We start from the raw sequence: 27,376 nt of genomic DNA on the forward strand, positions 1-27,376 counted from the left end.
TGATGATGGAATATTATATCTTCATTTCCTAACACTGGGAAGGGATGATGCCTTGAACAATGATTCAGGTCAAAGCAATCTCATTTCATGGTTTCTGTAGCAGAAGTTACAATTTTCCTCTACAAGCCAAATTCATTATCAAAGTGGTGGCATTAGTACTATCAATTAAATTTTAAATGCATATAACAAACCATTTCCACATTTTAGTCCTAAAGCTAAACTTATCAGGCAAACCTTCTCATAACTTTTGAAATAACATATTTTCAGTTAAATGGAAATATCAATGTATCCCTTTACCCCCCAAAAATATGCATTTAAATAGACTCTAAGTCATTGTGTCACACACATTCAAAGACTTTGCTTATAGTTATTTTTGCAGACCATTTTCATAAAAATATGCCATAAACGTTTTCCCACTGTTTCCATTTCCTTATGTTCAAATGTCATTCTGAGATACAATTTACAGCATATCATCCTACTAACTTAAACTGATGTGGCAGTATACAGTGTGGGTGGAGGAATGGGAAAAAAAATGGTTCATGGAAGAAAGACTGACTGCCAAGGAATCTGGTGCTGCAGTGTTTTAAAAGAGGACTCACACGTCAGAAATTAGGTTATTTAAATGCTAAGTATGAACTAAGTTTTTGACAGAAGAGTATTACTGTTATTTTCATATGAATCTGTTGTTTCTAAGGTTTTGCATTAAAACTTGTAGATGATGTTGGATCATAAAATAATGCAAAACTCATCTACCACAGATCAAAAGCTGCAGTATTCCCTCCGAAATTAAGCTGGCACTCACGTAAGGATTTAACAAGGACAGTGGGTCAAAGACTGAGCTGAAGACGGAAGTTGAAATGGAAGTTGTAAAATTTGGTCTGGGGACTATTACAGAGCCAGTAGTCAATGAGTTTATTCCAGCAGTAAATCAGGAAAGGTCTAACAGCAAAGGGACTAAAGAGCTCAATGTTGTCCATAGTGTTGTTATTGTATTTCAAGAGCTTTCACTCTCAAATTCATTAGGGTAGATGAACTTGTTCAAACAAAGCCTCAAAGGATTTGATCTTTTATTATGAGACAGGAAGAGTCATCTAATTTCTTCAGCACAGACTTCATCATGTTTATGATTCCTCTGAAATGTCTTTGAATACACATAGTTGGATATATTTACTGTGAGAACCCTTTCCATGAGAAAAGATACAAACAGCTCCTATCAATAATTCATTAAAATTTATAATAGCTTTAAGTGTAAGTATCTGTATTAAAATGTTCCTAAAAATAATTGACTTTATTACTGACAAAACTGACTATCAGTTTTTGAAATTTATTTCTCTTATCTCAGTTATTTTGTGTTGGAAAGGTCTGCATGCACTTCTAGTGTCAGCACTCATTGAAGTCTTTCTCTTAAAATCCCTGGTGAGACAGACTGTTTTCCTGGGATGAAGCCCACCTAAATGAGGACAGATCTGATGAAGCAGGAGACAGGGAACCTAGGAGTTAAGTTTATCAGGTTTAGTTTGCTCTTGTCTTCTGCTTTTGCAATAAATCTTTCAAAAATTGCATCTTACTGATTTTCACAAAAAGCTCAGCCATCTTGGTACAATCTAGGAAAGACCTCTAAATAAAAAGTTCATTGTATGAAAGACACAAATCTTACCATATTTCATACTTATTCTTAGTTTTTCATGAGAGAAAATACAAATCATAAAGAAACCTAAAAAGGCTATAGAATCCCCAAATATGCAATGCTTTTTCTTCTCCTCAGATTAACAATTTGGCTTTTATATCAATAGTAAACTAATAGTAAACTTTACTGAACATTATTTATAGATGACTCTTTAGCTTAAGCACAGGTTATGAAGTGTTTTTTCCATTTTTAGTTGTAAAAACATAATTTTAAGAATAAATTTTAATATTTTAGTATCAGTATAATTAAATTAAAAACCAGTCCAATTTAACTAAAGGCTAAAGAGTTTATTCATAAGTTATTAATCCCATTGTCAGCAGCGTTTTTCCTATAATATACTTATTTTTACTGTTCCTGAAATCTGTGAAGTAAAAACATAACAAAAACTTAAAATAATTTCTCATAGATAATTTACCATGCTATAAATTCCTGTCACACATATAAAACCCTGGAATAGCATTTACAATGTATATTTTCCAATTACTAATTGTTGCTGTCATTATTAACTACTTTGTGCTGTCAGGTAAGAACCAGTTATCAATTAAAGCAAAATGAGAACTCATCCCATTCAACTCGATATGGCCACATAATTAGCACTCATTTATAGACTCTTCCATTAATGGTGTCACTTCATTTACAGACTACTATAGTGAGGGGAAATAAATGTCCCAAATTGTTTCAGGCCTATATAATGTGCAAATTGCAATTCCAGGTATAGTGATAATGCCATTTATGGCACAGTTCTGTGGGGAAAAAAAAAAAAAAAAAGAGTTCATTACAACTATGCCATATATTTTTATTAACCTTTCCACCGCAGCTGAGATATCAATATGCCTACGCATCTTTAACAGTCAAGGCAGTTGACTGAAGTTTTCCAATTTTGGGAAAGAAAATTAATTATTTTCCTGTAACAATAACATTGGGGAAACCCAGAGTTCACCTTCATAACCAGTTGACTAAAAATATATGTTTAAAGTGTCTCTAGCGCCACAAAATACGTTATCTGTTCCTATAAAGTAAATGTTGTTTCTGTAGCACAATCAGTTTTCCTTGTCCTGCTAATAGTCTAAAATAGATTCCTCATAAATAGACAGGGTTTTTTTTTATGTACAAATTCTTACTGCTCAGAGACACTGAGTAACAGAAAGATGGAAAACATGAAATTTTTAGGTTGTCTTTTTGCCTTTCCCAAATGTAAAGCCCTTTTCCATGGCACATACTGTTTACTCACTCAGCACTGCCTGAATTTTGGCCCATTTCAGGGGCTGAGGACAGCATAAACCTACAGAACTAACAGTTTGCCTTTGGATGTCTTTTGCCCAGACTGCATTATTTGTAGCAAGAAGTAATACCTACAAATCATCACTGTGCAACAACTATGGACATTTAAATTCCATTTAGTTTTTTAAGGGTGGAAAAGAAATAGGAGTAGATTGCTGAACTTGAAGGAGTAGATTTTGTTGTCTGTTAGCATTGCAAAGAAAAGAATTAAAAATTTATTCTGCTAAAGGGAATCATCTGAATAAGTATATAAAACTCCAGAATTCTGAAACTCAAGCCCATAATCCTTATGTTTATAGACTACATATAGCATTAGTTGCATTTTGTCATAAATTAATTCACTTTTGAACAGGGATAAATGAAGCAAATGAAAAAAAAAAAAACACCAAAGGAAAAATATATTTATGAGCGCTGAGTGTGTTTTTTTTAAAGTTCAGAGTTTTAAAACTGAACTTTAAGACTATGCTACAATTTTAAAAAACAAATCTGAAAATATGCTTTTTTCTTCTCTTTCAGATGGTATGTGAAAAGCCTTCAATAAATACACGTGTCTGCATTTGTACAACAGTTTCAGATTACAAACTACATTCTCTAACTATTACAGAAAACCATTGTATTTGGTGGCAGTATTAAATGAGTTTTTTATTGGCCTAGGATGTGTACTACTCAAAGCAGAACTATTTGGTCAACCACACATATAGGACTGTTTACTCATGATTAATATAGCACATATTAATCATGCGTGAGCAGTATGTGTAGACAGATAAGGGGCTGATTGCAAGCCTCAAGTTCACCTCCATGATCTGTAAAAAGTCTCCAGTCAACCACTTGAACAAGCACAAGGAGATGGAAGGACAGATCTACTCTGACTAGCAAAGAACCCAGCTTTTGAAAGAAGCTTCCCAGATCTAAAGCTATTTTTGCCACCTTCTCCTCCCCACTTTCATAGCTTTGTTGACCTTACTGCTGCCTGAGTGGGTCAGAGGATGCAAACCTTTTTGTGTTCATTCAGTGACTACAGAAAGCAGAAGAAACTCAGGAGAGTAACTTTCAAGTACTCTGGAAATAGTACCAGTTACATTTGGTTCTAAATCAATAGACCTTCAAAATTATTGTTGAAAGCACATGAGAAACCACAGAGAGAGAAATACTTAAGAAATTGGAAAAAAAGGTGGGCAGAGGCATAATACACCAAAATACCACTTTTTCTCCTCCTGTCAGCATCTGCAGTAAAATCAGGAGATGGATGGAAAAGAGCCTACAGTGCTAAAGAAAGAAACCCCCCACTGACTGAAGTAACTGCTGCAAGGTGGATGGGGACAAGATAAGCATGGACCTGAGAACATATCTCCATCTCATTTTGCAGGCACCTGTTTTGTCACTGTTACTGTTCTCCAAGGAAAAATAATGTAAAGGCTTTCAACGTTCAGTCTGCCCTTATACGAAATTTGTAAATATGTAAATGTTTGTCCTTGGGTTCTCTCAGACAGTAATTCCTACAAATCTAAGGGTCATATTCAGAGATAAAATACTGTAAATAGCAGCAGTGGTTATTCATTAAAACAGTTCACATCACCACAGTTCTTGCTGATTTTAAGATAAAGCAGGAACGGTGACTCAAGATACTCTAAAGTCTGAATTTGGTATAGTCATAAATAAAACAATCCCGAACAAGGGGAATACTGGATCTGTGGTGTTATCTGACAGCAATTAAAGAATGTGTAAACGATATGTATATCCTGTAAGGCTGCCTGGAGCACCTTCAGTGTGTTAATCCTATGTGGAATCCTAGTTTGCGTTTCTCACATGAATATTCACTACACCTTAGGAAGTCTTTTTTGCTGTTTGCCAACTTTGCTCCTAGTGGCAGATTGAAAGGGACAAGCAAAATTTTCTAAGCACCCTAAATGCTGGATTCTAGATGTGGTATTTTGAAATACCTCTAAAAAGGCCATTTTATTTCAAATTTGAAATGTAAAAGTATTTCGCTTCCATTTCTGCAGTGCCTGGGAAGCTGTCCAAATAAAACCCAGGGTTGTACTATCCACATTTTGCAAACATTTACCAATGTTCTATGCTTTTTCCACAAGTATTGTAGCCAAATAATTTCTATCCAAATTAGCAACAGCCACTCATCCAGAAAAAAAGTTAACATTCTGACATGTCAAAGTTTTGGAGAAGAAGAGGGCAAGGAAGAGGGAGAGCTTTCTGTCAAATGCCTACTCTTCTTGTCGGTCATGCAGAGACATCGATTCCATCAGCTCACAGCTGAAGCTCTACTGGCACAGTGATAATAAAACTTTGTGCACCTTTAAGTAGGTGAGCCAATAAAGAGAGAAATATATGTGTTCCTTGTAAGTCATATGAAACTGTTGGACTATAAAACACCATCATTTCCCCTCTTTAGCCCTAGACATAATCCCTTCTCTTTAGCGTGAAGTTTGGATCATTTCTGAATTTTTTTATCCCAGTTCCTTGTCCTCTAATGTATCACCCAAACAGGCTTTTGGGTAGACCTTGTGTGTGCTTGGGGCACATAAAAAGAAAATTAATCCTTTTGTTTTTCATGTTATTGAGAGTTTGAGACTGCAGTGCATGCCGTTAACAATGACATTCCAGGATGTACAACTACTGTTCTCCTTCGAATTTTTCTTGTTACTAGTCAGGGCAATTGGTATGTGGACTTCTTTATGGGCTTTAAAAAAGAATAATCACAGGATTGTTCCTGTTCCCATTTAAGCTAACAAAACTTTTGCCACAACTTCAGTAGAGTCCCGGGCCCTCAAGGAGGACTTTCACAACATTTAGCTTCAGCTTTTGAAGTTCCACATGGTTCAACTCAAAAGTTGAGTCACTTGGGAGGAGCAATTTTTCAAATTCTTCTTTGTGCACCAGTATTCACATTCCAAAAATGGTAGAGGCCGGTTTAAAACAGAAATAACCAAACCAAACATGCCACCCTTTTTTTCCTAATTTTTTCCCATAGTACCTTCTGGTTACCGTGACCTTGGCAAATTCACATATGACTTGCTGTTATTTCAAGAGGACGTGGTCACTGTAAGAGCAAACCAGCAATAATGTCCTCTGTTGTCACTGAGCACCAGTTAATTTGCACAGATTTGCCTATCAAAACCACAGGAGCTGAGGGTGACTTTTTATCTCCTTACAGTCTCACTATACTCCGGCTAAAAATATTACCTGAAAGTGGACTCCTTCTAGAACAAAAATATTTCTGTTTGACTGGACCACCTTCTGTGTGCATCACCTGCCCACAAGACGCATCCAGTGAGTGGAAACCTCTTCCGTTCAACCACCAAAATATACTGTCACTAAACCTTTGCTCGAGGGTGACTGCGTGCCTCATTTCTTGTGACCCACATCTCCGCTCAAAAGGAATAAACTAATATTATACTTTTAAAGAAGTGTGAATAGGGATTCATACTGTCTGAAGAAGTCACTTTCACACGAAAATTGTTCGTGCAATCATTTCCACTCCGGTGAAGGAATAGGATGATGTTCTCCCTTGACGCCAAGGAAAATAGTATGGCTGCTGCAGCAAGGGTGAAACAGCTTTCACTGGGGAAGCTGGCATGTTATTTCTTTAGCAAAAACCTTCAGAACTTTCTGAAAAGGGACTCAGTATTTGGTGAAGCATTAAGGACTTTTTGGAAAATGTGCTTTGCTTCATGAGAAGTTACTCAGAATGTGGTTCAAAATGTGTTTTTCTAACTAAAGAGAAACGTGTGGTGCATATAAAAAAATACAGAAACCCATGAAAGATATCTTTGTTAAATGTCAGTGATATGTGTCTGTTATTTTTCTGTCTTGAAAGCTAATAAACTTAAGACCAGTTGCTTTACAGACAGGCTAGTTATTAGCTCTCGGTAGAAAATAACGTACCACAGGGAATTTACAGTATAAGAAAAATGCTCTTAAATATTTGGGGCCATCTGAGCCACCCAGGGTAAGTGTTTTCTGGCAGTAGAGGTGTTATTGTTGCCATAGCCCTGCCACATGATGTTATTCTCCTAAGTAAAATGTAGTTTTCCTATTAAAGAGCTCTGCTTAAGCCCAGAGGCAAGTAGCCATGATTTCCTTCTCATAACCGGAATGGAAGAGATGGTTTTGAGGATTGTGCAGCAGTGGTAAAGGAAAAGAGCGAAATTGCAATCTGTGTTTTAAATAAAGCAGGTGGACTGCAGTAGAAAGGCATTTCATTGCTCACAGAAAATAGAATAATCGAAGGACTACATTATTGATTACAGTGACCGTAAAAGGTAAATTTGTTGCTTCTGTCTTTCAGAAAGAACAGAAGACATCCAATCACAAAAATAAGACACTACAAAAACAATCTATGAGGAGGTATCTAACCCTAATGGTTTTACCTTCACGGAACCTTCTTTTTGCTATTAGATTTCTTCTGTTTTTTCTTAATTGTAACTTGAATCTAGTTATTGAAGATCCAGATTGGCAATAAGAACAGCTACCGTTGAAAGCCCAACACAGTCAGACAATGTGGCGATTGCTGGGATTATTAACCACCTGCCAGACAGAAAAATAAACACGAAATTGTGTTCTCAAACCTCCAAACAAAGTCTGGCTATACACATTCTTGGCCTTAAACTCCACTTTTAATAATGTAAATATAGAATGATTCTGCGTTAAAACTTGACAAAATTGCTTCATCCCTTATTCCAGGGCACCCATATTGAAGCTGAGGTTTTACGAGCGTAAGTAGATTAGACCTGCAATGTTATTTTCAGTCGTGTACTTATTCATGAGCAAAGGTCTTTTTAGATACAAACCAGGTGCGGACCAGCTGCTTTGTGTATCTGTGAAAGTGGCCCCGAACTGAACAAAAAAAATTGCAGATACCTATCTTTGAATAACAGCATTTGTGTGTCGTACAATTCCTCCGTGTTATTCTTGAGCAATGTTTTTCCATAACTAAATAACTCATCCAACTACTTCTTGGTGGGCTCCTCAGCTACGGTCAAAGCCATGAGATACGATCTGCTTGAACGTTTTGTTCAATACTTTCCAAAGGGCGCCCGCACGGCCGTGCTGGGGTGGGGACGGCGGCGGGAGCTGCTCGCTCCTTCCCTGGTCCATAGACCCTCCCGGAGGCAGTGCCGCCGTGGGCAGCTGCAGAGCCGAGTGCTGGGAGGGGAGCCCGTCCCCTGCTTATTGCCACGCTCACACGCAGTCGGTACGTGCTGACAGAGCCACACAAGAGCGGCACGGATAGAAAAACAGCAAATCGTGCCAAACAAAACAGGCTGCTTGAGACAAGGACTGTAAATCCCAGCGGAGGTCAGTGTCTCCTTGACCATAAACAAATGATAATGATTAATAATAACACATAAATTTGTGTACAGGGAAGGGAAGAGATGCCTTAAGGAAAGCTACAATACTTAGTAGTAACCTAAACGTCACTGTAAATATCTCACAGTGATTTGCAAGGGGTAGCTTCTGAATAAAGGCCGGAAGCAATGTTTGATTGGAAAAATATTATGCAGCCAGAAAGCGAGAAGAACTGAGAGAAAGGAGCCTACAGCACTTGAGACTAAGGGCTGAAAGTTTCATCTGATAGAAAAATGAATGCCTGTTGATCTGGGGAAAACATAATGCGAAACATGTTTGCTGAGTGAGAAAAATGTTGATTGGGCAATATCAAAAGCAGCTGTGGTATGACAGCGGAAAACCAATTAAATAAATGTGACATGGCAGCAAAATAGTCCATATGGATTGGGGTCTGTGACGTTACTAGAGGGGATAGTGATGTAAAAGTTGATCACTAAGCTGTAACTGATGAAAGCATCAGTGACCTGCCAAGGGCAGGCGGAATGTGCACATTAATGTTTCTGCACATCTTACTTTTAGAATTATGGTACATCTCTCAGCTTTCCAGTTGCCACTGCTCCTGATGAATCTTGACCAGATGCATCCCATGCTATGGTGAATATAAGTTACCGACACACGTAGCCTTGCTCACCTGGCAGTTACATAATATTCTTCATTCCCTGGACTTCTCTTTGCACTTCTTGACACCAATCTTGAAAAGAAAAGAAACAAATCAACAATACAACACAAAAAAAAATGATATGTTATGCGTTCTGCCAGACAAGAAAAGTGTTAGATTGACTGTGCTATGACTTTCAACTCAGTAAGAATATGAAAAATATCTATACATTTTTACTATCAAGAGCAGAAGACCTTCGATAGCTGTCATTCTTCTCTTTTGAAAGAATATGGGACGGGGTTCGTTTCTTTTTGAGCTGTTACTACAAGATAGATCATTGTTCTGCTTATAAAGACCAAATATGACATTGCATCACAGGCTAGATGGGTGACATACACTGGCTATCAATGTTTTGTAAAGTGGCATGGGATGAGGAACTGCTTTGTGCACTCAAAAATACTGGAAAGGTGAAATCCAAACACAGAGAGAGAGAACTAGGTTTATGTCCTTCTCATTTTTTTTGTGAGCTTCTTCTTGAACAAAGAAACTAGTATTCCATTTTTCTGCTTATTTGAATCACTTAAAATATTTTGCCAATAAGTCACTGTCAAGAGTCTAGATGAAAAGACTTTATCATAGAGATAATGTGACAAAACAATGCAAGTTTATGATCCAGATTATTACGTAGTAATTTCAACTTAATGCTAGGCTTCTTGTTTTCAATGTACATTCAGTCAAAGGTGGTTTTTTTTTTTTTTACATCCCAGAAGGTGTCAACAGTTCTGGTTCCTGAAGCTTTCTACATTTCCATAGAACGGGAACAACTTTCACTCAAGCTTCCCCACACTCTCCCACCTTTTCCTCAAGGGACCACTTCAGGATGAATGCATGGTTTAGTCTCCATGACCCACTCACTTGTTGGTGCCACTGTGACTGCCAATAAGTGACTGAAATTAGCTTTAGCTACAAGGCGAACACTAGAAGTAGTTAGACAGACACCAGTAATTCATCCTTCACTTAATGTATATTTCTGTTACTGTTAATCTGCTTGAATCAGTGACCTACAGCTAATGGATTCAATAGGCTTTTTGCTTAAGTCTGATCAAGCTATTACTAATACAGCTGTGCAAGAAAGTACAAAAAATACTTTGAATTCGAATATGATTTTTTAATGACCTTCTGTATTCCTAATGCCCACAGCCCACTTGTTTCCAGGTCAGTCCAATGTCTAAAGCAATCGTCCCAAGCAGCAATGGGTTATCTTTGGTGCCTACAATCCATTCCATTTGGTGTGCTTTTCTCTTTTTCAACAGCAGCTGGGAAAGTAATTGCTGGTGGAAACACATGGACACAGTGAGCTTTAGCATCGCCAGGACTGCATTAGACCATGTGGTTAACTTGAACTGCATGTGTTTGGATTCCCTGTCTTAATTCTGAACCCACAACATAAGGGGAGCATATTTCCCTGCTCCCACATCATTAATTGCAATCACTGTTATCCAAATAATCTGGTTCATAGATAAAAATAGTTTTAAAAAAAGTTGGGAGAGAGACAACAGATCAGCTAACAATAGACCGGCTGATGGTTTAGGAAAATGAATTAAAAAATAGTGACATAATAATAAACCATTCTGACTCCTGGCTTGTCAAGTATTTGGACTATGAAGTACAACAAATCCAAGATCCATCCGCTAAATTCCACTGACACTGAAATCTATAGGAACTCTGATTATTGTGTAGGGTGACGGGTCAGTTCAGCGGGTTCAGCCAAGCACTAAGGCCTGAAATTTGGCTTCAGAAATTCTGACATGCCTCCACCTCCGAGCGATCGCAAAGGCTTACCAAGTGCTGTAAATAGCCCGAGTGCAAACCTCCGAATGAGCGAACGACACAAGAAGCAGCTGCATTAGGTTTTAGCAATAAAAACGTTGTTACCTTCTGCCTGACATAGATTTCCTACGTGACAAACATCAGAATTAAACAGTTGCAATATTCAGCACATTTTTATCCAGATAAATATTGAAAACATATTTAATGCAATATTGAAGGGATTACAGAATTCAGAAAAGGGAAAGTCTGACTAATGCTGCAGCTGTGCAGCATTCCAGTGAATCCAAGCCATTGCCAGCATTTATTAGCCACTCAGCCTTTGACAATAAACAATCTTCAGCTCATGATCATATATCCAGACAGATAGATGTACAGTATTGCTTACACAGATGCATTAACACTGTCCTGTCTATGTGCCATGAATACTCTCAACCATTAACTTTAATTCAGTGAGGCTGTTAAAAAAGGTGTAGTTCAATTTCGATGTTATTTTCTTTAACGACTATAGACAATTACAGTATGGTACATTTTGTTGTACATTTACTTCTGTTTTCTGGAAAAAAAAATACTATAGGCTGAAGTTCCTGAAGACTGTTTATTGCTGACTTTAAAATAAAGACTTCAGTCATTTTACAAAATCAAATTTTAGAAATTTTAGGTTGGAAGAGATGTTTTTCCCAACAATATTTGGAATCAAACTACTTAAAGTTATGATAGTAACTGCTATAGGGGGCAGATTTTCATCCATTGTAGTAAGGGTGCTTTGAAAAAGAAAATACCAGTGAAGACAACTGGGTTTGTATTTTGAGAGAAAAAAAAAGCACAATACTAGGAGTATCAATGAAATCGTCATTATACTACCCCATTAAATTAGATGAAGGAAGAACTCAGGCATTTTTTTCAATCATTTTGTGGAATAGGTAACACAAGTTTTGTGAAGTCTCTTCTGTTTAAGCATGCACTCCACATTGCGCTCCGATCAGCAGGCACACACAGGATGGACTGAGAAAGCCACCTCTCTTATCTTTGGTTACCACCACATGATAAACCTCAGTTAAGAGCCTTATTTATATTTGGTGTCTGGCAAAGGTTCAGAAGAGGAAGCCAAGAAAGAATTGTCATTAACTAAACAAAACTTCTCAGTGTGAAAGAGTTTTGGTTTCTTGAAATACCTGGTTTGCCAAGGACATGCTCAGGGGTTTATAACATGCAAGCCGAGACATTTGCTTTGACATATAGAATTAAAACTGGAATAATACCAGCCAAGATGAATCTCAGATCAGCCGTTCTGAGAATGGCCTAAACAAGAAAACAAGAATGCTTTGTAAAGGAAAAGACAGGGAAATGCTTCAATGCTTCTGATAATGCAAAGCAGAAAGTCACACAAGAGAGCCTCTCATTTAAAAATAAGTATTTTTTCAATACACAAGATAAAATAATTATTTGGCCCTCTTTCTCTTCTATTTCTTTTAGTAAATGAAGAATGAAATGTCAGCAGTATTATCCAGTTATATTCTTGTCAAAGTTCAGCATATCAGAGAAAATCTCCAATAATACTGAGAAAGAGATTTTTGTCAGCTGGAGAGTGTTTTATTGTGGTACCTTGCTAAGATAGTTTTATAAACACAATCCAAGAACAAGTGGAAAAAGCAACAGAATCCTTGTAATATATGGAAGGATTAGGGTAAGAATAATATATCTATTTTCATTTTTACTCCAGCACTGAACGTTCCAACATTAAATACAATGGAAAAGTATTTTAAAAGCATATTTTTCATTAACATCAAATTTCCTTCCCTTCAGTGCAACCATCTCTGGGACATCCAGACTTATAAAAATGACGATTCTCAAAGTAGCCGTGGGTGGTGAGGAGGCAAGTCAGCAACAGCGGGACCAAGTGCTCAAGCAGGGACCCAACAAACACCAACTCCATTCTGACCCCACCACACAGGTGTCCGAGCTGCCGGACGTGCAGATTGTGACCTGCTGCAGTTCGTAGTGCATTTTAAGACAAATGTTTGGAGGCAAAGTAAACTGGATGATGACGCACCTTAAAACAGCACGCTGTAACTTACAGAGGAAGGGACAAGCAGCTCATAGAGGTATAGCTCATGAGCAGGACAGGCAGGTCTAGCTAGTCATCCCAACAGTCATCCCAAATTGCCTGTACTTGTTAGTCACTAAGTTTCAAAACATCTCTCACGGGGGTGTTTTTGGTAAAAGATAGGCCCATATATACGCCCATGTCCAAGAGTTACAAAGAGCTGCAGTTGTATGGACTTTGATCCTTTGACCACGAAAACGGCAGAGCAGAGATGTCAGAGAACAGCTCCAGGGAGGTGAGAGACATCTCTGACCACATCTAGCCATTGCTGAATTGTGCCTGAAGCTGAGCTATGGAGCAAGAATTCTGAGCTCAGAGTTGGCATGAGATAATTGAACACTGTTGTGGTTACACTGTTCTCACATATTTTTAGTAAAACAAGCATTTTTAAGATATCAATTCAACCTGAACCTGCTCAGAAGCACAAAGCTGTCAGGTGGTCACTCAGACATGCTCAATGTTATAGTGCCATAACAAATTGCAATGTTGACAGCACTTCCATCCTCTTTCACTAATGACTGAAGAATGCAGGAAATTTTAAAAAATGAACATTAGCTTTGAAAGTCCCAACATGCTTAATAATTCACATTTAATAAAATTACACTATTTCAAGTAGAATTCCACCCTGAAGAAGCAGGATATCACCCCTGAGTTCACGTCGAGTTCAACTTGAAAAGCACAGTGGTACAGTACGTGCTGCTGGATATAACGAAATAAAGAAAATGACTACAGCTAAACTGAGATTATCGAACCTGAGAGAGCTGCTGGAATCAATGATCTTCAATTGAAAGCCTACCACGGTGGTCTGATCCAGAGGACATTTATTACTGTATAAGGAGCACTAGCCCAAGAGACTAGACAAAACTCAATAAATACATTTTTCATTTATGAGTGCAGTGATAACCTGGACAGTCAACTAAGATCCTTTAACAACAACAAAAAATCATTCATTTCTTTGGCCTTTTGTTAAATCTTTTCTGATGCTTCACAGAGGTTTAGGAGAAGCTGTGGTCAGGGATCAGGAGCTCAGTGCAACTGCCTGCAGGTGATAGTCATACAAAAGATAAAAGGGCTATAATACCATATGGCATTCAAGCAATCAAAAAGAACATTGGCAGAGAAGAAAAATAAGAAAAGAAGAAAAAGAGCCTGAGGTACACAATTCAAGTTGTATGCTTCCTTTAAAAAGAGATACAGAATAAATCCTACTTCTTTACCACTATAAATTGTTCTTCTTTTCAAATAACACGTGAAATGATGACAGTTAAGGTAACATCTAAAGGTCAAAGTAAAAAAGCAACAGCTTCTAGTTTGTCTCTTCCAGAATAAAGGATAATATTTGCAACTAAGATTTTTAGTAGTATCTGCCTAAAAAGTCACATCCTAAATAACTGCTATTACTTTTCAAACATGCAACACTACTGGGTTCTTTCAACTCTTGAAATCAAGCCAAATATTTACATATATAATATGGTTTTATCATGGCCAATTGGCTCCACTAGGTCTTTCTCAAAGAAATGTTGCTGAGATTCTCAACTTAATCTTCTAATTATTTGGTTATGAGCAGAGTTCATTGTGGTTTTGAAGGTCAATATTACTTTAAATTAAAACTCAGTCAGATTCTCAGGATAATCCTTAATTGCTGAATGAAGAAACTGAAGATAAGGTTGAATAGGACTGTTGTAAGGAGCTGATACTTTATCATATATTTTTCGGTGATTTTTTTCAACTCTGTATCTACAGCGTATCACCCTTTGGTAATCCCACGACAAGAAATCATTTGAGGACTCATGGCTGCATTTCTGCAGAATATCAGGCAAATTTGCACAGGCTTTATCCCTCAATCCTCCCACCTCAGTTTAGGCACCTACTTTGGAAGACAAATCGCTCCAAGCACCTCCCTGTGGTGATTCAGGGAACTTGTATTTCAAGGCCTTTTAAAGACTCCTGTGTCTTTTCACTTTATAGACTCCCAGCTGCTATATCCTAGGTGAATCCTCTGGCTAAAATCAGGTGGAATGACACAAGCCAGAGGGCAGACTTCAGACTGGACTTCAAAAGAAGTCTTGCGTTTATTTCACAAGTAGCTCAATATTAAGATTCTCTTTCTCATTTCTTCCTTCTTAATTTAGAAGATGATAATTTTTCTCTAGCTAGTAGAAGTAATTCTTGGGATAACTTGTCTAGTGATTTAAACTCGTATTTCAGTAAGCAAGTAGATAGACAGGAACGTGTTAGACATCTTATCAGTTGGCACTTTCTGTAAAATTCAGTTCCTTGGGAAAAATGTCCTGTTTGAAGTTTGAGCACTTCACAGAATTTGGACCGAGTTTGAAGATCAAAAGCAAGACACAAATAATAATGAATTCGTGTGATTTTCTTATTTCATGAAAAATACTTTGCCCTGCTACAGTACTTTGTGCATATTCTGAATACAGAAATCTTCCTAGATTGGAGGGGAAAAAAAAAACCCAAACAAAGAAAAATCAAAAGGTCCAGACACAGAGATTTGTTTCCTAACATAATCAGAGAAACGTTGAGCATATATATCTCCATTTGGTGATACAGGAAAACTTAAAGAACATTCCTTTCTGCATTGCTCTGCAGGTCTCCTTATAGCTCTAAAAGCTAGAAACACTATTATGGGTTAAAGAAAATAATATTAGCTGCATATTTTTGAGCCTACAAAATGGATGTCATTTTGAAGGACTTCGTAATTTCTCTGATTTATCCATTAATTCCTTAGTACAAAAAAAGCTAAGGAGGCTTCACACTTTCATAGCCAAAAGTACATTTCATTAGAAAAAACTTCCTAAAATTCACTTTTGCTTTGCAATGATGCAGCCTGCTGAAGTCACTCTACCTGTTTTTCGTCAGAAGGAAAAATAGCATTATAGCTTTATAGACAACTGGCTGGCTTTCCATGAACCACTAACACCGAGGGTGACCACAGTATTTTGAAGCTTTATCCGGCAGCACACTAACTCCAGTCAGAAGCCCTGGGAAGCCTGGCTTGAGAAGATATGTTAACTGTGAGCAGATATATCACAAATGCTTTGGAGACGGAGCTACATTCACAAGCATGAAGACACAATCACTTCTTAAACCTAAAAATACTGGTCCGCTGTATTCTGCTGCGCTGGACAATTTGTCCATAGGTTAACTGGCTAAGCCCCCAGCAAGCACTCATCTCAATACATTATGGGAATCTCTGAATTAAATCATGTCCATGCTATTCATTCATTAGGAAAAAATTACTACTTTGTCTGCAAAGTAAAGTACTGAACCTCGCTGAAGAGTTGTACCGAATACAAGCGATTTCAGGCAAGTTAAACACTGCAGCAGTCATTTTCAAAGCCTCCTAAGGACCACAGATGATCTCTTCCCATTACCAGTAGTTGGCTATAAGGCATCCAGAGCTCATGTTAGCTCTGAAAATTTCAGAGTCGAGCAGGGATATTTGTTCAAATTCCTATTTCATGTTTGGAGGGTCTATTTTGCTACAGTTGAGGAAAAACAGATTTCAAGTTCTCTTCAGCAGGATTAGTCTCCTTCATAAGAGGCGACTCACTGGCGTTCGTGTCTTCCTATTGTTCTCTCATCAAAAAATGCAACCCGCAGTACCAACACCTGATGTACTTAAAACAGGGAGATATACTGTGCTGCTCTGACCTCGTCATATCCTGCAGAGAACCACTAGGTTAATCCAGGGTAAGTGAGACTCTGATGTTTAGAGCAGGTCTGGTTTACAGCAGAATAATCGTCTCTAAATGGGGATGGGAAGAAGTGTCCAGAAGCGTTATTTATAAATGAAGATAAGTGCTGGCTAACTTTCCTGCCTTATGCTTATATCATCTAATTACTTTGGCATGGTGTTTCACTCTTTCATGTTCCAAGTCTGATTTGTGCTCTAGCAGTTCACATCATTCTCCTTCCTATCTCTTACGTTTTCTTTCCCCTCTCTTTAGATACACCATTAACAATCCTAAATAAACCAAGCTTCAGGGTTTATATATGATAGGCGTTACATAATTTCTGTTCCCACTTTCCAAACAACTCTACTTATTTTTTTGGCTGCAAGACAATACACCACAATGGGCATACTTTTAGTGGGATCTCCCAGACCCTCATGGCAATCTCAAAGCATCCCAAAAATCGTAAGAGCTATGAATCCCAATGGCTAGGTTCAGGTAATTTGCAGAGGGGGAAGTCCAGAACTATAAATTATTTTAAACAACAGTGAAAACTGAGTGAGGCAAAAAAGACCTAAGATTGAAAACTTACCTGACTGTATTAATCATCTTTTTATAGAGCAGGACCTTTCCTCCAGTGTCGTTTTTAGTTCAGCAACCTTTAGACCTCCCAGATTGTTTAACATCTTAACCTCTTAAGATGGCTTTCCTCCCTTCACCTCCAGCTGTGGGATCCTTCCCATGCCCGTCACAGTCACTCCCAGCACTGCACTGTTCTTCAGCAGGGGCTTCTTTCCACCTCCGTTTCAGAAACTTCTCCCATCTGTGCATGCTCCATCACTCACAGGGAAGGGCCTACCTTCCCATCTTCCTTCTGTCCTGGGGGTTTTGTCAGAGGACTGGCTGCAGACGAGACAAGGCAAAAAGCCAGCCTTTCTAGGGAACGCAGCACAAGGTAAACCACAAACAAAGAAATAAAACAGGTACTATCCTGAACAGACTGAGATATTATTTCCAAAATTGTATTCTTTGGCATTCCCTAATATGTGAATTTGCTAGAAATTTTTCTTATCAGCTCTGAAATGGAAAAAGACAGGGACAGCCCCAGGAGAAAATACTAGTCTGCCTGGAGCCATTACAGTCTTGTGAGTACCTGCACCAAAGGGAAGTATTTGTGGTGGGGGAAAGATGAATAGCTGGACTAAAAAGAGATCTAAGAAAAGGTGGAAGATCATCTCAGCTTCCTGTCATGAATAGGGTAACATTTTGCCCTGTTTGATGCAAGGATAGGATGCTAAGCCTCCACAGCAGGGTCCTCAGCACTACCCCCATCTGGCTTCTGCTGCTGGAGTAGGTGGCCTGGTATGGTGTAACAGGGAGAAGCCATGGCCTCATCCAAACACATTGTCCACAGTCTTCCCTGGACACAGATACGCTTTCAGCTTAAGCAGTATAAATAATGGTTTTGCAGAGGAAGCTGATGTGTTCAAGGATGAATATATGCATGGCTAAGTGTTATCTTCTACAGCACATAAAGTTCAATGTTCAAACTGCAACATGGTTTATGGCTTGTATGTGCTATCAAAAAAGTTTGTGTGTGACACAATTCTTTCAGTCTCAACATCTGCAAATCCCTGAAGCCTAACAGGATTTTTAAATGCTTCAACTGTTTGATCTTCCTAACACTAACAAACAATTCTTTCAACCTCATTACTTCTATCTCGTCCTTTTTCAGTTAGCTCAGTTTTAACACTCTGGTAAAGCTTCATAAATGTATCTTATGTAAAGGATATTTCCTAATCCCAAATTGAGGTAATGAGACATAATTTCTCACTCCAATTGTTTAACTACAGTGTATTAGAAAATCATAAATCTCTCTCTTCACGAATAAAAAATTCAACAGGTAGCTGGCAGAATAGATTATGTTTAATTATAAATATTTTCACTACACTGTTAATAACATGATTTAGGAAAAAGATTTAAAATGTAATGTACATCTTTTTTGCATTCATTTTTAAACAAGTCTTTAGTTCTACTGTACATAAATGTGTATCCAGCTCTAGCATTAATATGTGGAACTAGATCAGTACCAGGGGAATCTTTGATCTGCACAATTATCAATTAGATAATTAAAATCAGAAGACTGAAGATGCTTTGAAGATTTATTAGTAACTTAATTTATTCTCAGTTATTAATTTTCATTGCATCAAATTGAAAAACATGAAACAACAAAGCATGCATGCTGGCTCTGTAGTTGTCTTTGAACTAATAAGTCTCCTATGATTTCCAGGATGTATACTCTGGTTTTTTAAATTGTATAGTACATGTATTCCTAAGAAAACATAGACGGAGTCTGTGGGGGATAGATTTGTGATGAGTATTGTAGCAAATAATATATCTAAATTTAAGGTTTTATGAAAAAGTAGGTAAGTTTTGCGTTCTTTAATTACATTTTCTCTTCAAATTTACTCTAAAAATGCCTTCACCCTGGAGTAAGAACAGGGTGGATGCTATCATTCCAGTTCAGCCTTTTTTCTTTGCTACTATCTATTGCATCGATGGGAATGAAATGTAAAATATCAGGCAAATCAGATCATCATCACACAAAAATCTACTGCTTAAAATGAAATCAAGGAACCTCATCCTTTCTTACACTGATTAAAGAAAAGATTTTCAAACTTCTGCAGACATTTGTATTTACTAAAGATGCTACGCAGTGACATTGTACTCTCATGTGCAAAGGTGTCACATGATTTTCCTCCAGTTAGGCACAGTGATTACTCTAGAATTACTCTTTCTTTGAAGCTGAGTATAATTAACTAATCCAAGTGGTTACTTGGAAATTTAAAGAACAGAAGAAATCTTTGGACAAGGAGACTTAGTGGAATGACTAGAAAAACAAATATACAGGTGGCAAAAAAAGTATATTGCTGATGGAGCACTTGAAAAGCTACAAGGAAAAAAAAAAAGGCTTAGCGTACTTTAAACACTTAGATACATGAAAGGCACATTGGGTATGAATACTACCAAAGCAACCACTGTTTTAACTTTTTGAAGGTAGAGAGTTTTTTAGAAAAACAGTGTGCAAGTCAAAACAATCGAGATGGATATTGCATCTGTAGATTATAAACTTTCTAAGGATTTAAAAAAATTTCAATTCAGAAATATTTTTCTGGATTTTATAAGAAACCGAAGTATTTAAGGGAGTTTGAGAAAACAAAAAGCTTTTTTGAAAACCATGTTTTGAAAAATTAGAAACATTGAAAAGCCCTGAGGTCTTTCTGTTACAAGGTCTTTCCAAAACCAAGGTCCTTTCCACCAGACTGCTCTGAGGCAGTACTTGTGATCCATCTCAGAATAAAGAAGGAAGCATGTCAGAGCATTTCAGCAGCAAGCCACCAGCCTGATGCCACCCCAGCTGAGTTTCGTCATTTAAATATCATAGAAAATTACCAGAAATGAAGCTATGCGTCATAACAGCCATGTAAGTCTACCTTCTTGAGGAAGGATTTAAAGAGCTCTATCATTCACCATCTGTTTGCGAACCTGATTTTGAAGGCTCATGTCAAGTATTCTGTTCACTCACCTCAAGTACTCAAATGAGGAGATGGCATTTGTTACTGAGGAGATGGCATTTGTTACTGTTATGTACAAAGAAAACAAGAGAAGAGAACAGCATCCCCTGTCAGTAACAGAAGTTCAGAGAATGAGTGTTCTGCCTGCTAGTCCACAGTATTTATGTAGTTTTTCTGCATATATAAAGGGTGAATAACTGAAGATTCAAATTGAATTGCAGATTAAATCCCAAAAGTTACTCTTCAATCACATACACCTACAGTAACTTGTTCTAAGAATCAGGCTTTCCACCATCACCTCATACGAGTGATATTTTTAGCATTTCCTGGTTTCAGTTAGGAAAGAAATCACAGAAAGATAACTTTCTTATATATTTTTCTATGTGTTTTTATTGCCATTGTACCCGAGAGCGAAACCATAGCAGAGAAACAACGCAGAGCAGGATAATAAGCATCTGGACCATGAACAAGAGTGAGTTACCTTGTCCATTCAGATGAGTATTTAGGTAAATGTTACTTTAATCAGAAGTGATAAACATGCCTTTAAGCTAAATGCAAAAACCTAGCTCAGTGAACTGTTACTGCAAACGAGAAAGAGAAAGCGTCAGCTATGCTGGATGAAAATAATCTCTTTTTACTGTCAAGAAGCTGAGTAAAGACAGAGCTACAACTTCTACTTAAAGCTCTCTGATACAAATAATAAGTGGAGCAACACAATCTCTGGCATTCCCCAGGAAAAAACAACCCACGTTCTAAGTTAAATGTTTTTACCACGCTATGGATCCCTCATTGTTCAGAGTGGTCAGACATTACGCCGAGCAAGCATCATCATAAGCTATCCCTCTCCTCCCTAATTTGTTTCAACAAAGCCTACAGTATCGTCCTTTTTATTTTTGAATTAGCATTCTGAAAGCACGGGCATTCACGGGCACCCAAACACACGAAAGCTGTGTCCTTCCTCGGGAGGGAGCTGGGGAAGACCCTGGCAGCCGCCTCTGCCCTTGTTCCATGGCTGGTGACTGGCTTGGCTACCACTGCAGGCTGGGCAAAAAGGGGAGCTTCGTCTCACATTCAGGTAGTACACAGTGTATTTCCCACATTGCTTCTGGACAGTAACAGAGCCAGCAAGTTCTCAACAAATGAATTTTTATGATAAATGAAATGTCACTGCTTTAAACAACATAGTTTTAATTTTGTAAAGCTTGAGAACTCACAAAACTTTCACTCCAATACATCTTTCCTGTCCAGATCATAGTCTGCTCATTTAAAAAAAAAACGCTGGAAACGTACCTCAAATTCGAACATAGTCACTCTGAATTACTTTCCAGTAATTCAGAATGCAAAGCAGCATTTCCAGGGATTCAGGCCATTCTGATAACTTGGAATAGTCAGGAACTGATTTCATGGCTGCTTTGCATTCCCAAAGTGACACAAAAAAACGGATTGTATTAGGGAATTCATCCTTTCTTAAGCTCTCTTCTCTCTTCTTTCACCAACGTTATATCAAACAACCAATGCATAAAAACACTCAAAAACTTTTACTGAAGAAATAAGAAAGTCATACATAAAAGTTGCAATATCGCTTCATTGGAAAATTTTCATGCTTATTTTTTCTTTCTCCAGAAACCCTGTCTGATAATCTATAACAAATTCATTTAGCCATAAAAATGTGCTTAGTGCTCTGTAACACACAGAACAGGAAAGCTGTGGTGCACTTTTCCAGGAATACACCCTGCACACACAAACACACGCATGCACAGTTTTAGCAATCAGGTACATGGCACGCTGAGGGGCTGGCAGGGCACCGCTTTTTGGTGCAAAAATGTAACTGAGCAAGGAAAGAGGAAGCGGTAGTTTGTTCCACAGACTGCCCACAACAGGCAGGGGAAAACAACGTGCTTCTGCCAAACCCAGCAAACGTGCTGCTCCTCTCCTCTGCCTCCCAAGTGCTTTGGGGCAGAGTGGTTCACCCAGAGCATCCCGTGGGTCAGAGCTGCCTAAGGTGCCACTGAACCCGTGCGCTATAGTCCTACTCTGGCCATAAGCATGTGTTCTGCGTGCGGAGCTCTTTCTCTGGGGAGGCGCGTGCGCATATGGGTTCCTTGAGGACTCCTTGCAGGGAGAAAACTGCACTATCTGATAGTCTGATCCACTTACACAGATGATCGGCAAAGAGGGTAGAGCTCAGAGTCCTAGGAGAGAAAATGGGAGTAACAGTTTCCTGAGGACCACTAAGCCAACACACTATTAAATGTACCGTCTAACATTGTTCTGTTCTTCCACTCTTGCAGCTACCACATGTGATGGACAAAATCCAAGTTAAACACTCTCACCAGAGCATGCTCCAAGACAGACGACTGGGCCTCAGGCTTCGCCAATACAATGCAGTTCTATTCTCTATTTATTTTTGTAGTTCAAAGACCTGGCAGTAGCCCATTTGATGCCTGCCATAAGGACCAGTGCACTCCTGATTACCGCCATGAGATTTCCAAGCCCACAGACAGCATGTATTCCAGCATATGCCAGTCACCAAGACAGACTACGTACAAATAGCAGCAGGATTCTCTGAAAGAAAAAAGCCAGCTCCCATATCCACTTTGAACACTGCCACGATAGGCTGCCAACTTGAGGACCTTGCTTTAATCACAGCAACCACATGAAAGAGTTTATTCTGTTTATCTTTGTTCATTTAGGAAACCAGTGATAAGTCTGCCATGAAAAAAATTCCATCTTCTCCTGGAAGCTGGCATACTTGTCCCAAGATATGGGCTTTGATTTCATTTTAAGTGCAGTTATTTACAGTCCTATCACAGAGCGCATGAGTCTTCTCATTCCACCAGATGACTTCTTTTCCCTAATAAGCAAGCTGTGAATACTTCAAAATTCCTCTCAAGTGCAACGGCATCTCTGAGTGGAAGTGGGGGGAAAAGGGCAGCAGATCCTCCTAAAGCCACAGCTCAAGTGTGCAGAATGCATCCTTGATGTGTGCACCCAGCCAGGTGGCAAGAGGTGCTGGAAGAAGAGCTGTGGCCTACACGCAGGTGACGAGGTGTGTGATGTCACTAATCTTTCTTTCTCCCACTAGGCTTTCTGAAGTGAACAGGACAAAGGCAATATTAAATAAAGACATGAGACTGGCACCCGACTACTGAAGATGGAAGTATTGTCTTTCCATGGAATGAAAATAACAGAGAAAAACAAAGATGCAGACTAATTGCAGATAAAAACATATAACCCTCTTCTGCATGAGCTAGCTGCTTTTTTTTTTTTGGCTGTGGAGTATTGTGGATAACCAAACAGGTACTCTTGTCCTTGCAAATCAGAGCTGTATACACACTTTTTAATTTTTGGTACCATCTATAGACCGCTGCCTGCGGTGTAGCCAGATTCTGTAGTCTTGTTGCATTAATTTTCTGGGCTCACTAGGTACCTCTCAGGATTTAAGTGCCAATGAATGCAATTCTCTCTCTGCTAATAAGAAGCTTTAGAAGGTGTGAAATGGCCGACAGGTTCTTTTGAACCCAATGGGTGCAAGGTAGTGGCTCTGGTAATGATGAGAGCACGAGCTGGAGACTATTTATGCACAGGTTGCTAAAGGACTTCGGAAGCAGATGGTAGCAGTCTGCTGTAACCGAGTGAAAGACATTTATGAACATATTTGATTCCTGGAAGCTACATGAAGCCTCAACTTCTGCCAAAGACATAAATGGGAATGGAGAGGAAAACTCATATTTGCAGAAAGACGCATAATTTGCAGATTCTGAAGGATCATTATCTTCAGCACAACCACTTTTCCTCTTGAAATGTAGGTTTTATTACTACATTTACTTCTGACTTCTCAGCCCTTGACACCCATAATTCAATTTTCCTGTTTGAAAAATTGCTGAGGTCTCTATGCTGATATCTCAGCAAACACAGTATTTCATCTCTAACTGTATCCTGTTTGGTCTGGATTTGTTCATGTTCACAAGCAGTAGATTTGAAATACAGCCTTGCAGAATAATCAGTAATAAACACACAAAAGTGACAGGCAATAATTTCATAGTTTTCATGGGAGATAACCCAAGATATTTTGCAAAACTTTGCTATATTGTGTGATTGTGCCAATTTACCTCTCGCAATAAGATTGAGTTACTCGTATTGCGAGATATTAGAAGATGCTACTATAAATCTTGCAGTATCTCGCAAATGTGCAATTACTCTTCACAAGTGCCCAGATGGGGATTACATCTCATTATATCAAGTGCTATGCAAAAAACAAATGTCTGGCTGTAATTAATGGGTTGGAAACTTCAAGAAGAACAGATTTGCTGATGAAAAAAACACAAACGGTCAGTTTCAACTTCAATAACAACTCAAACAACTGCATGTTTATGTTAACCTTGTCCAAAGTATGCAATCATCCTGAGAATGCAAAACTGGACTGAATCACAAGAATGACCTTCCTTGCAAGCTTTCCACTATGTCCTTTGTCTGTGTGTCTGTGTTAGAAACATGTCCAAAAATTTCCTTTCTCAGGCTACAGTAGCATTTAGATTTCTGACCTTTTCTAGAAACAGAAATAACAGATCCCTGAAAAAAAAGAAAACCAGTTTTATACAGCATTAAGGTTAAAAAAAGGTCAATTTCGGTGGAAGCTTAAGCGTTCCTATTTTTTACGTGAACCAATTCACAGGAGCAAATCCCCTCTCCTGCCATCAGAACCCTTTACACAAACCCATGACAAACACCAAGACCTGTTTTTTGCTCACATACATGTAACACGGCATTGCCAAATTCCTAATTACAAGCCCTAACCAAATTTTTCAACACAAAACATTCCCATTCCCTCTGCCTGGAACCTTAAAACATGTCACTGAATAATCAAACCAGTTCCCTTCATGTACCACTATAGCATTCTGCAAAAAGACATCAAGCCTGGATCATCCGGCTCAAGAACCGCTTGTGGTTGATCCACACATCTCACAGTATTTCAATTTCATTTGCCCCACTAAGAGATTTCCCCAAAGAAACATCTTTGGATGATCTCAAGTGCGTGCCAGAGATAGCCAGCTATACAGACCAGGGTTTTTCCCTGAAGTTTTCTGCAACATTATTAGCTGAGGCTCAGCTAGTATGTATTCTGTTATGCTTCTATTAAAATTGACTTTTAATATCAATCATGAACAGATCTTGATACTTCTAAACATTTTTTTTCCCTAAGTGCCAACATAGTTAAAGAAACTTGCATCTGAATAAAGTTATTCTCATTGTCTAATAAACATTTTGATCAAACACACCAAGTGTTGATCCATCTCTAAAATATTTTTAAACACTTTGAGATGTGAGTTTTCAGTTTTCTCTAAAAATTACATCTATTCCAAAGGAAGCATGGGACAAGACAGATCAAATTTTTAAGGTGTAAAGTGAAACCAGCTGAATTTTTTCATTCAAGAAAAATGACCTTTTATGAAAAGAAGGCTTCAAATTTATGATTTTACCAATTTTTCTCTCATTCTCTGAAGTGTTGAGAAGCAAAACTGAAAGCAATTCTGTTTCGTCCTTTTGGAAAAGGAGCCAAAGAGCTGAAGTGGGTAAATTCCACTTCCCTACTTTTAATTTCAGCCTCAGCATGTCATTTGTCAGTCAGAATCAATGTCAGGATTGAGCACTTATTAACTGAGTTCCTCTCATTGAATACCTGCAACCCTTATAAATGTTAAGCCATAAAGCATGGAAGTACATATCCATTCTGATTCAGTTTGTACAAGTTACCAGGAAAACCACTGCTCTGCCTCTCTTTCCCTCCAGCTGCCAAAACCTGCCTTGAAAATGTTTAATGACCGTAACCCTGCAAAACCGTCGTGCAAATGGATGTTGCTTCTTAAACAGACTGTCATAAACACATGACGAACAAGGTGAGCTGGAATGGCTATTTTTAGATGGATGGCACCAGTTTCAGAGAAAACTTCTCTTTAAAAACCGGGCTTTCGGATTGCCCTTCCTTGTATGCAGCTACATCAATCTAACTCACCTTTCTCTACAACAAAAAAATGAGTAAGTGATGTCTAGCATCACACTTGAGCTTTCTGCTAGATGGAGAGGAAACGTCCTGCAGGCTCCGTGGACCAGCAGCCGCCACTTAGCAATGACTTGGCTGACTGTAGGAAACTGCAACCCACACATTTATTCTCCTGACTTACTAGTTTGCTCCTCTGACTTTTCCTTGCAGTTTCTTCCATCCAGTCTGTACGTAATTAGCTTAGGATGTGAACCTCAGGTTTTCTCCTTGCTAGAATTCCTGCTTACTTAGTCCCACTCACTGTAATTTTGTACTTGTCGTTTCTGTGTAACGCTATGCTCTTACTAGAGAATTGAAATGCTTGCAGTAATTGGCCCTAATAGTTGCCCTTGAAAGATTATTGCTGGTTTATGTTTGGGAATACCAACTCTGACAAGACATGCCAACACTTAATTTGTACTTGAACCATTTAGTAGGTGAGTTGACTTTGATCACCTTAACACTTGGAAAAAAAACCCTAACAAAAATCATATATGAACGATGTGAATAACTATGGTTAAATATCTCTACATTCTTGAACTCTCTTAGTCTCTTTTTTGATCTGTGCAACTCCAAACAGGATAAGAGGCATTTTGTGCTATTTATATGCAGTCTGTTCAGGAGAATCTCCCTGCAGCTGGGAGAATATGACAGTGTATACTTACCAAGAAATACCCAATATTGAAACGCTGCTCTGAATTTTTCATGGGTAGGGAGTTGACAAGACAGAGCTCTGCCTACTGATTAACTAAGAAAGTAGTACCTGGATCTAATGATATGCTCTTGCTTTCACTAAAATAGCATAATGCAAACCAGAATAAAACTCTGGCTGTATATCCACGAAATATAATTTTTTCCACCAGAAACTAGAATAGTTTAATGTGTTGATTTTTACATCCTGCTACAGTCCTTTAATAAAATCAGCCTGAAGTTTGGAGGGTTCAGCTATTGTATTTAAAAGGCATTAGTGTCCAGATTGTAAATTTGACCATTTCTCCCTCTCTCCAACCCTTAAAAACAATATTACAACAGAAAGAAAAGAGCCAAAGTGTGCTTGTTAACATACTTACACAATTTTCAACATAAAAAAATTGCAGTTTTATATGTTCTACTAATTTTTCTAACAAAGCCAGCAGAACACACTTCTAGCAGTTGACTGAGGTTTCTAATCCAACAAAGCACTTAAATACATACTTAATTTTAAT

This window comes from Tauraco erythrolophus, chromosome 5, assembly GCF_009769465.1.
Source record: "Tauraco erythrolophus isolate bTauEry1 chromosome 5, bTauEry1.pri, whole genome shotgun sequence".
Classification (NCBI taxonomy): Eukaryota; Metazoa; Chordata; class Aves; order Musophagiformes; family Musophagidae; genus Tauraco; species Tauraco erythrolophus.